Below are 11,384 nucleotides of genomic sequence, written 5' to 3'. Positions count from 1 at the left end.
TTTTAGATTTTTTATATTTAAAATGAGATGTTTATTCTGTATTTGATTGTGTTTATCTACAGTTAGTTACACGAATTTAGATATGGGAAGGATTTAAGAATTTTAAGAGTTTTTAAGAGTTTTAGCCAAATGCTTTATAATATAGTATAGATAAGGTCATCCAAATAAGATAACCTTACGAGTCAAACCTCTTGAGTTGAAAGAATGACTCTCATCATTGTTTCTTATACACACCTTCCTATTTCAATCTCTTACGAATGTAAGATGCTTCAAACTCAACCTCAATTCATCAACACCTCAATTCTCATGATATCACCTCAATATTCTTGGTTCCACCTTTAATATATATATATATATATATATATATATATATATATAGATTATTGGCCCATAATTAATTTGTGTTTATTTTTTTTACCATAATACTTTTAACTATTAACATTATACTAAAAAAATTGGGCCCTTGTTTTTTATGGGCCTTGGGCACATGCCTGACCCGCCCTCCCCGAGGCATGACACTGATAATATGCATCAATAAACAGTACTTAATGCATAAAAATGGTTCTTAAAATTTTTTGTCGAATATTTTATAATATAATATAGATTTTTCAATTTTTTTTATTTTTGATAAAGTTCTAGAATTTTCTTAGATTTAAGAAATTAAGTAAAAATACTTAAAGTTTTGTTTCTTTTTATTAAAGATGTTATTACATTTGGTTGTTATTTTATTATCAATTGTTGTTCCTATATCAAATCAATTACAGTTTTGGTCATTGTGGTTTCCATTATGTTTCAATGTTAGTCCTTATTGAAGATTCCATCCAAACTCTTTGGTTAAATGGTAATCTCTGCCAGGGGAAAAATTTTCCAACCCCTTTTGTTTTTAATAACCCCTTCCCCTAATTCATCCCCAACATTACATCGGCCCTTTCTGTTCTCGGCACCCCCTGCTATCCATCACAAACTTCGACGACAACCCTCCTCTAACAAAAACTCTATCTCGTCGTTATGTCTTTCATTGGTTGCCAGATTTGGAACCTATGATCGAACATAACCCCATCAAGGATTTGGGTTGTGTCCCCATTGATGTTCATGTGCATCACCTTGTGACCCCTACCCCTTTCTATTCTCCAGGTTGTCACCATGGTTACCAAATAACACGAGGCAACTCATCACCACTATAACCCTCTTCCCTTTGTTCGATTCCAGATATGCGGTTCTGAAATTCATTCCATTCCTTGTGGCCAATGTTTTCTCCCGAAATCAACAATCTTTGACCCATATTTAGTTTTTGATTTGATTTTCTTCAGTTTTTAAATTTGTAAGTTAGCAAGTTTCTTGAATATTTGTTTTTGGGTTAGTTTTCGGATTGGATTTGGGTTAGCTTTCAGACCTTCATTACATAAATGTTCAAAATAATGATCTTAGAAATCACCAACATCTACATATATGTCTTTGATTTACTTTTTAATTCCTGGTGAGATTTTGGTTTTTGATTAGATGTCGTCGGAAAAAGAACAGATGGTTTGGTTTTGGTTTTTGATTAGTGGTTTTGGTTGGAGTCTATTGTCTTTCCAAATGGAATTCAAACCACTTTGGTGCAAAAATCCTTCAAAAAAAACCAAAATTCCCAAATACAAAACATCGATTTCGGATGGGTGTATGTGTCTTTGTCGGAGTTGGATTGAGTTGGGATTTTCGGGGTTTTGAAGGTTCCACAACCCACCATTGATGAGGATATATGATGGACTCGTTGACATTTTTGCAATAACTACGGACAAAAGAAAGGAAAGAGAGGAAGAAATAGCACTAGAAAAGGGGAGGGAGTTCACGGTTTCTGGTTGGTCTTCACTGGAGCAGGGGTATGGGACTTCTTGTTGATCGCCGGATATAAAGAAATGTGTACGTAATATATTCCTTTATTATTTAAATAAAATTAGAAATACTAAAAAGACTAAAATACCCTTCAAGTTAACGAACCTTTTTAACATAAGTTAGTCTAACGAACAAAAAATGAAACAAAATGAAAACCAAAGTGACCAAAATTGTAATTAGTTTGATATAGGGGACACACATGATAGTGGACAATTGTAATTAGTTTGATATAGGGGTCACACATGATAGTGGATGGACCATGGACCACGGGAACCAAACGTGTAATTTACTCTATTTATAAATTTTTAAAAATTATGTCACATTTCAAACAACCTTTTTATTTAGAGATTACAACATTAATTTTATTATTAAAATATTTATAATATATGATCTATTTCTCCTAAACATTAACTTTTAAAAACTTTTATTGATGAAAATAATAAAATAATCAATTATTTTTTGAAAATTCAAAATTTGAGAATTTTAAGTGGATTCTTCAAAATTTATTTAAAATGGACAATCAAAATTTAAAATCTATATAAAAATATTATATTTAACTTCAACAGTATCTTTATTTTGAAGATTGCAACATTAATTATATTATTAAAATATTTCATACATTTAATAAAATATTATTATGCTTTATTAAATGTTTAATTTCATTTTTTTTATTAATGAGACTATAATAAAATTTTAGTTTCTTCTCATGTAATCATTTCTAGTAAAAAAAAATTCAAATTTGAAGAAAACTTTACACTCTTAAGTTTTGGAGAATATTTAAGACCAAAAGCTTTGTCCAAATCCTCAAATTTTCCTTTTTTTTTAAGAAAAACCATTCATTAAACAAAAAAGAGCATATACAAGACAAAGGCCGTCAAAAGGAGCATGCGGGGAGTAGGACCACCTAGGATCATAAAACATAGAGAACAACTGAAAGACAACAAAAAACGACCAACACCCCGACAAAACAAAACTAAAAATATCAAGCCAAAAGATCAAGATGCAATCACATTAGGAAACTCTTTCCAGGAAATGCAATCCTTATAAATTTTTTGAACCTTGACGAGATCTAATTGAACGAGCAAATTTAGGCTTTCCCAAATAAATCTTCACTTAGACTTGCACTTCTGAAGACACATGCATTTCTGTTTTGTAGGTGATTATAATAAAAAAGAACATATAAAAGTATATAAAAACGCAGCGGAAATAATCACCAAAACCGGATCAACGTATTGCCAAAAGATTAAACGATAAAACAAATAACGATATACCTTTGTAGCGTGATTTGTAGATAAAAGACCGTGTTCACTTGCAAGGCTTTGAAACCAAGTATTCTAGAGAGAATACCTCTAGAGTAGTCCACACTACACGTTATCGATCACCATCAGATGCTAGTCCTCTTAGTAACGATCCTTCTTACACGAAGAACGAGTAAGAAGATGAAAAACCGAAAAAACCCTAGGAAACCCTAGGGTGGGTGCCATATTTAGAGAGAGAGAGGAGGAAGAGGAGTTATCTTTTCATTAGGTTAATTACTATATTTATATATGATTAACCCTAATGATTCCTTGGGTTTTTCCTTCTAACTCTTCATGGACTTATGATTTAATTAATTATAATGGGCTTGCCATTAACTTACTCCAATCTCAAATTATTAAGTCATACTTAATTATTAGGTCCCATGTAAATACCCCACGTTACTAAAATAATATATATAATATAAATACAATAAATACATTATATTAAATGATGTCTCGGTGTATACGTGTGTGACCCTATAGGCTCACATGTGTCTAGCCATATAATTATTTATTATGACACAAGCATATTCCAACATGTTTCTCCACGGGATGTAAGCGCAATCCAAAGGATCGATTGCCACAAACTTTTCAAAGAGACATCGACATGGTTGCCTCCATCGAACAAGAGAAGATCCGAAATTGAAGATGGAATCCTGCAGTTGATATTAGACCACTTAAAATAGTTTCCTCAACTTTTTAGCAGAATCACAGCCTAATAAGCAATGCACCACAATCTCGATAGCGTCATTATAAATCATACATAAAATCGAGTTGAGGTCGATTCTTATTTTGTTTAGCTCTTGAAAATTTGGGATCTTTTTTTTTTTGAAGAGTCCTCCATACGAAGATTTTAATTTTTTGGGATACGATCTTGTTCCAAGTCATAGGGATTTCTGATCTTGAAGCCGACAAGATTTTCTTATCTACCATTCGCTTGAAAATAGACACTTTAAAAGCTCCATCTTCATGCATGAACCATCTATGGGAATCACTGTAATTTACTTTTATGGAGACATTATGCAGCAAGGATAAAAGACCTTCCAACTCAATAGTAACTCTCCTTCTAGGATTATGAGACCAACACCACTTCCACTCCCAAACCCCTTCTCTCCATACCCCTCTCTCACAAATTCTAGCTTCTAGATTTACCTCAAGACGGTAGAGCCTTGGGAACCTTTTTACATAGTCAGCGGGCCTCCAGAGGTGATTAGTTTTCTTTTCCAACAAGCAAAGTTATTGTTGGACTTGGCAAGAATTAGGTTCCAGTTGTCCACTTTGCCTATGTTTACCCCAATAGGAAGATCCAGGTAAATAAGCAGAAATGTCCCAGCACCAAACATAATCGGTCCGCCAAATAATCCACTTCTGATTGGGCTACCCTCATGCTGAATAACTTACACTTACTAAGATTAGTCTTCAGCCCTAATGAAAGTTCACAGTATTTCAGAATTTTCATCAAGTTTCTAGCATTATATTCGTTCTATTTCCCAAAGAAAATAGTATCATCAGCATATTGAAGGTGTGAAATGTAAACCGCATTATCATTTGACAATCAATATCCCATGGAAGAAATGTTTCCTTGTTACCTCTCGTATAACAAATTCAGACACTCTACAACGATGAGAAATAAGAAGGGGTGAAAACGTGTCATTTTATCTTATACCTTGGCCTAAAAAGAGTTCCTTTCTAGGGGATCCGTTAACTAGAACAGAGACTGACACGACCTTAAACATGTTTGCATTCATTGACACCATTTATCACCAAAGCCCATTTGTTTCATTACATTAATTTTGAAATCCCAACTTATAGTATCAAAAGCCTTCTCAATGTCAACCTTTAAAACCATAAATTTCTTTAGACTTTTTTATGAAGTCAACCAGTTCACTTGCTATACGGACTCCGTCTAGAATGAATCTTCCATTCATTAAGGCACTTTGTTCTTCACCGATCAACTTTCCGACGATCTTTTTTTGTCTTTCTGCTAAGATATTTGCAATGATCTTATATCACCTATGCTAATTGGATATTTACATTTCGAAACTAAAGTAATAAATGAAGCGTTACAATCTTTGTTTCTTCTTTGTCCTGAAACCAATGAATCGCCCAAATCAAAACTTCTTCAATAATGATCCAGAACCTTTCAGTGAATGAAAAGTTGAAGTCGTCAAGTCTCGGCACTTTCAAGCTACCACACACCGAGATTGCTTCCTAAATCTCAGATTCTGAGACCAAAGACTCCACCCAATTGGAAAGGATTTCAAATCCAAATCCCTCCAATTCCATTCTATTCCCACAAGTAAAACAACCCCTTAGAATTTTCCAAAGAGTACATTATGTTTTTCGTCCTCATGGTTTGTCAAATATTTTGCTTTTTGTCCCTATGGTTTCACAATTATGTTAAGATCCCCAAAATATGTTTTTTTATTTTCTCTATCTTTTTTTGTACTTTACTATCTTTTATTAAAATTATTATAATATTAATTAAAACTTGAACAAAGATAATCAAAAAGACTAAATTACGGATATGGTCTCCGTGGTATGCGGAAAATTATGACTAACGTCTCTAAACTCAATTTATTATGGATTTGGTCCCTATGGTTGTTTTTTCATGCTTATGGTCCCCGTCACTAATAGAATTCATTAGCCCAGTTAACTCAAGAGTAAAAAGACCAAAATACCCTTCTTTTTGTCATTTTTAGAAAGTATATAAGATAAAAAATACAAATAATAATTCTTGTAACTATTTCATGCGGAAAAAACCAGAGTCAAAGCGACAATCCACCATCAACACCCAACGAAGAATACAAATTAAAAAAAAAAGTATGAAATCTCCAGATGAAACACAATATATTCGTGAACAAAAATCAAATTTATACCAAAACAGAATCAACTTCAAGAATTCTAAATCATTATACAAAATTTTGTATAAAAATCATGTTCAAACAAAAACCCTAAATTGAATTCTAATAAACAAAAACCCTAAATTGAATTCTAATAAACAAAAACCCTAAATTGAATCCAAATAAACAAAAACCCTACATCAAAAACTTTATAGATTCACACCACAATAGAATCAAATTTACACCCTAAAAAACCCCGACCTAATGAATGCGAATTCAAATTAACCCATTGAGGAAAAGGATCAAGAGAAGGGTTGTGTTGATACTTCGCTAAAACGACCCCTTCTGGGCTCTAATTTTCGATGCTTCGTTGTTCGATTATGGTATTTAAAAATGCTTCAAATATTGATTCTTCATTACATTTGACCTAGGGTTCTATTTTTGATGCTTTAATATTGATGGTTGTGGTATTAAGATCAACCAGAGCAAGGAAGAGTGTAGTAGATGAAGGGGAGGAGATCGATGCAGTGATAGTGCAAGGAAAAGGTTGGGGTTGTGGTTGTGATCATTGGTGAGTGAGAGGAGAGAAATATTCGGTGGTCGACCATGAGATGGAGAGAAGAGAAATGCGGTGGTCGCTAGTGAGTGAGAGGTGGTGGTCATTGGTGAGAGAGAGGATAGAAATAAACAACGGTCACTAGTGGGAGGAAGAGAGTCAGGAGGAGGAAGTTGTAAAAACGAAAGAGAGAGAGAGACAGACAGACAGACAGAGGGGTTCAAAATAGGGGTATTTTGGTCTTTTTGGCCTTGAGTTAACTTAGTTAATGAAATCTGTTAGTGAGAGGGACACTACCCATGCAAAATTGACAACCACAGAAACCAAATCCATAAGTAATTGAGTTTAGGGACGTTAGTCATAATTTTCGACATACCACATGGATCAAATCCATTTTTCAGTCTAATAAAAAAAGATACTACTTTTATAATCCTTTTTATTACGTTTTATTTTTATTATTATTATTATATAATATCCATTTTAATATTGGTTAATTATAGTTATTATTATATCTTTTACTGATGTTGTGTATTTTTTTATCAAGTGAATCTTCTGTGAATCATAATATTATCTTATTTGGATGATACTATTTTTGCAAAATAAATCTTATTATATAAAAATAAAAAATGAATTATGTTTACAATCATCAATATATATATATATATATATATATGTGTGTGTGTATGTGTGTGTGTGTATATATATATATATATATATAAAGAAGAACCAAGAGGTATTAGGTGCATCATGAGGTACCTATATGTATATGTATATGTATATGTATATGTATATGTATATGTATATGTATATGTATATGTATATTGAAGTATTGGTTAATTGTGGTTGAGTTTGAGATATCATACTTTGATGAGAGATTGAAAGACTGGAATAAAGAGATGTACATAAAAAAACAAAGAGGATGAAATTCATTGTGTCAACTCAAGAGGCTTGATTCATAAGTTTATCGTATTTGGATGACTCTCTTTTGCAAAACAATCTTATTATATAAAGTTAAATTGTGTTTACAATCATCAATATATATATAGATATATATATATATATATATATGTATACGTATATATGAAAGTAAGATCCACAAGAAATGATGTGGAACCCTAAAAATTAAGTATTCTATATTTCTAGCATTGAGGTTTGTATCCTACATTGATTGAGAGATGAAAGATTGACAATTGATGGTAGGTATATGATAGGAGATTGAAATGTCTTTGTTTTAACTCATGGAGTTGGATTCTCTTGGCTAATCATATAAACTCATATTGTCGACTCATGTTGGCTAACTCTATAAACTCATAGGGTTGGTTCAATTTGGTCAATACTCTATTCGCAAAAACGTTATTTATATAAAAAATCAATATATATATATATATATAGATATGTAAGTTTCAAAATAAATGATGATGACACCCTGAGAATTGAGTATTATATATTTCTTGCATTGAGGTTGAGTTTTGTGTATTCCACATTGATAGAGAGATAAAGATTGACAATTGACGATAGATATATGAGATGAGGTTGAGGTGTCTTTGTTTTAACTCGTGGAGTTTATTTTCTTTACTAATCCCAGAAACTCATATTGTTAGCTTACGTTGACTAACCCTCCAAATTCATGGGCTTGGTTCATTTTGGCCAACCCTTTATTTGCACAAAAATTATCTTTATAAAAATCTATATCTATACATAGAATGGTACTTGTGCAATGCATCGAGACACATCTCCCTTTCAGTGTTTGGTTTTATTCTTTTTTTATGTCGATATAATACGGTTTTATGTGAGTTTGAGAACGCGATAATGTTTTTATTTTTCAATAAAATATAAATTTCAAAATATCTGTAAGACCCGAGTTTTAAAAACATTCTCGTTAGATTATCTAAATTGTATCATATTTAAATAACGATCGAAAATTATTGAGATGTTAAAGCTACCAAATTTTTAAACTTTTAATAATTTTATATATATATATATATATATATATATAATTACATAGAGGAGCGATCAAATGAAAACCGCCTCTATTTGTGTAAACCGTGTAAACCAATCTCATCCATCCATTTTCTTGATCAATGGTCAAGATTAGTTTAGTTTATTTTAGGAAATTAAAAAATATATATTAAAATTTTATTTTTATATCAGCAATAAGGGCAAAATTGTAAACAAAATAACATCCCATGAACCAGTTTCACCTTCATGAAACCTGTTTCATGTACATTAATTTTTTTATTTCACTCCTGATTTGATGAATTAATTCCTTTAAGCCTTACAATCTTCATAATTCTGGAGCAGATTACAATCTTCAAGATTCTGGAGCAGATTTATCATGTACCTGTTTCATCATGCAATTATTTTATGACGAACCAAATACATTATGCACCCGTTTCACTACTCATTGTTCAATTACGCCATGAATCAGTTTCACCTTCAAGAAACCTGTTTCATGTACATTAATTTTTTTATTTCACTCCTGATTTGATGGATTAATTTCTTTAAGCCTTACAATCTTCAAGATTTTGAAGCAGATTACAATCTTCAAGATTCTGGAGCAGATTACAATCTTCAAGATTCTGGAGCATATTCATTATGTACCCGTTTCATCATGCAATTATTTCATTACGAACCAAATACATTATGCACCCGTTTCACTACTCATTGTTCAATTACGCCATGAACCAGTTTCACCTTCATGAAACTTGTTTCATGTAAATTAATTTTCTTATTTCACTTCTGATTTGATGAATTCATTCCTTTAAGCCTTACAATTTTCAAGATTCTGGAACAGATTACAATCTTCAAGATTCTGGAGCAGATTCATCGTGTGTCCGTTTTATCATGCAATTATTTTATGACAAACCAAATACATTATGCACCCATTCATTTTCCATTTCACATACTAAATGGATCAATTACACCATCAATGAAACGGGGTTCACCATGAAACCAGTTCACTACTCATTGTTCAATTACGACATGAACCAGTTTCACCTTCATGAAACCTGTTTCATGTACATTAATTTTTTTATTTCAATCCTCATTTGATGAATTCATTCCATTATTCCTTACAATCTTCAAGATTCACCAGCAGATTCAATCGCATCACAATATATCAAGTTCAAATTTTTAATATTTTAATATAATTAAATATTTAAATGTTACCATTTATAAAAAAAAATTATTATGTTTCCTTAATTAAAAGTTATTAATAATTTCCATATTTAATAGAAAATATTGTAAATGACCGAAATAACTTTATTGATTAAATTTAATTAGAAAAAAATGGAATTTTCTTATTGGTCGAAATTAGTTTACACGGTTTCTTAGAAATGCACGGTTTTCATTTGAACGTGCCTCTAATTATATATATATATATATATATATATATAATCCAAATTCTTAGCATTTTTAGACTGGTATATAAATGATGTTATGTCTAAGTTTACAGATTGATATTGTTAAAAATATGATATATTTCATGTTTAGAATGCTAGAATTGGTTAAATTGATGTAGAAATTAAAAGGGTAGATTATGTTTTCAATATGGTTAGATTTGGTGTATATGTTTAACGGCACACCGATTGTTCGACATAATGCCGAAAAGAGTAAAAATGCATGATTAAACTTATGTTAGCGACCATTAGACTTGTTTTACTGTTTAGTATGTTGAAGTATGTTTATAGCACGTCAATGTAGCGAATCACGGAATGTGGATTATAAAAGTTAGTCGGGAATTCCGGAATCGGATTTTACCGACTATAGAGGTCCATACTTTGAAAGTGTATAACTTACAAACCGTAAGTCGGAATAAGCTCATATTTTACAGTTAGAAATCGCTACTAGAAAACCAGGTATCAGCGACGAGTATCAGCGAGGGAAAAATTCCCTCGCAGATCAGCGAGGGAAATGCCAAAAAACTCAATCCCTCGCTGATCCCTCGCTGATCTGCGAGGGAAATGCCAAAAAACTCATTCCCTCGCTGATCCCTCGCTTATTTTCGAGGGAAATTTCTTCTGAAAAATCCCTCGCTGATCCCTCGCTGATCAGCGAGGGAAATGAAAAAATTCAGAATCCCTCGCTGATCCCTCGCAGATCAGCGAGGGATCAGCGAGGGAAATGACAAAATTCACATTCCCTCGCAGATCCCTCGCTGATCTGCGAGGGATCAGCGAGTGATTTTTTTATTTTTCCTATTTTTTCATTTTTATGTGTTATATGTACATATTTTTATGTGTTGATATCGTATGTATGCATATCATGTGTTGTTTTTGTGTGTGTGTGTGTATATATATATATATATATATATGTTGTGGTTGCTAACCATGATATGTGCATTTGTTATAAGTATATGTACCCGTCGTGAGGGAAAGTGATTTTTGTCATATTTTAAATTTTATAACTACTAAGTTAATTACTTATAAATTATTTATTAGATTATTACAAAAATTAATTAATAAAGCTGATTAAGCCCAATAAAACAGAATAAAACCCATTAAGGCCCAATAAACCAAATAAAGTTAAATAAAACTAAATAAAATTCATTAAGACCCGATAAACTCAATGAAGCCCGGTAAATAGATTAAGACCCAATAAAACCAAACAAAACCCAGTTAAATGGGTTAAGGCCAATAAAACCATATAAATCTGCATATAACAAACATACACACACTGTCTATACATTCACATATACACATAAATTTAAACATATATTCATCTATCCAATCGTGGTTAGCAACCAGTACACATCGTGTATATATGTGTATATAACATTGACCGACGGGTATATATACATATAACACATACAAC

General features: G+C 31.7%; 1 pseudogene; it reads right to left on the bottom strand.

Moving 5' to 3' along the window:
- The window catches only part of LOC112502179, a 34,793-nt pseudogene extending 29,863 nt beyond the window's left edge, over positions 1-4,930 (bottom strand).
- Positions 4,931-11,384: the final 6,454 nt, after the last annotated feature.

Source organism: Cynara cardunculus, unplaced genomic scaffold, assembly GCF_001531365.2.
Source record: "Cynara cardunculus var. scolymus isolate 2C unplaced genomic scaffold, CcrdV1 Un_Scaffold_1013, whole genome shotgun sequence".
Taxonomy (NCBI): Eukaryota; Viridiplantae; Streptophyta; class Magnoliopsida; order Asterales; family Asteraceae; genus Cynara; species Cynara cardunculus.
The sequence above is the reverse complement of the archived record's forward strand: the minus strand, read 5'-3'. Positions and strand labels throughout refer to the sequence as shown.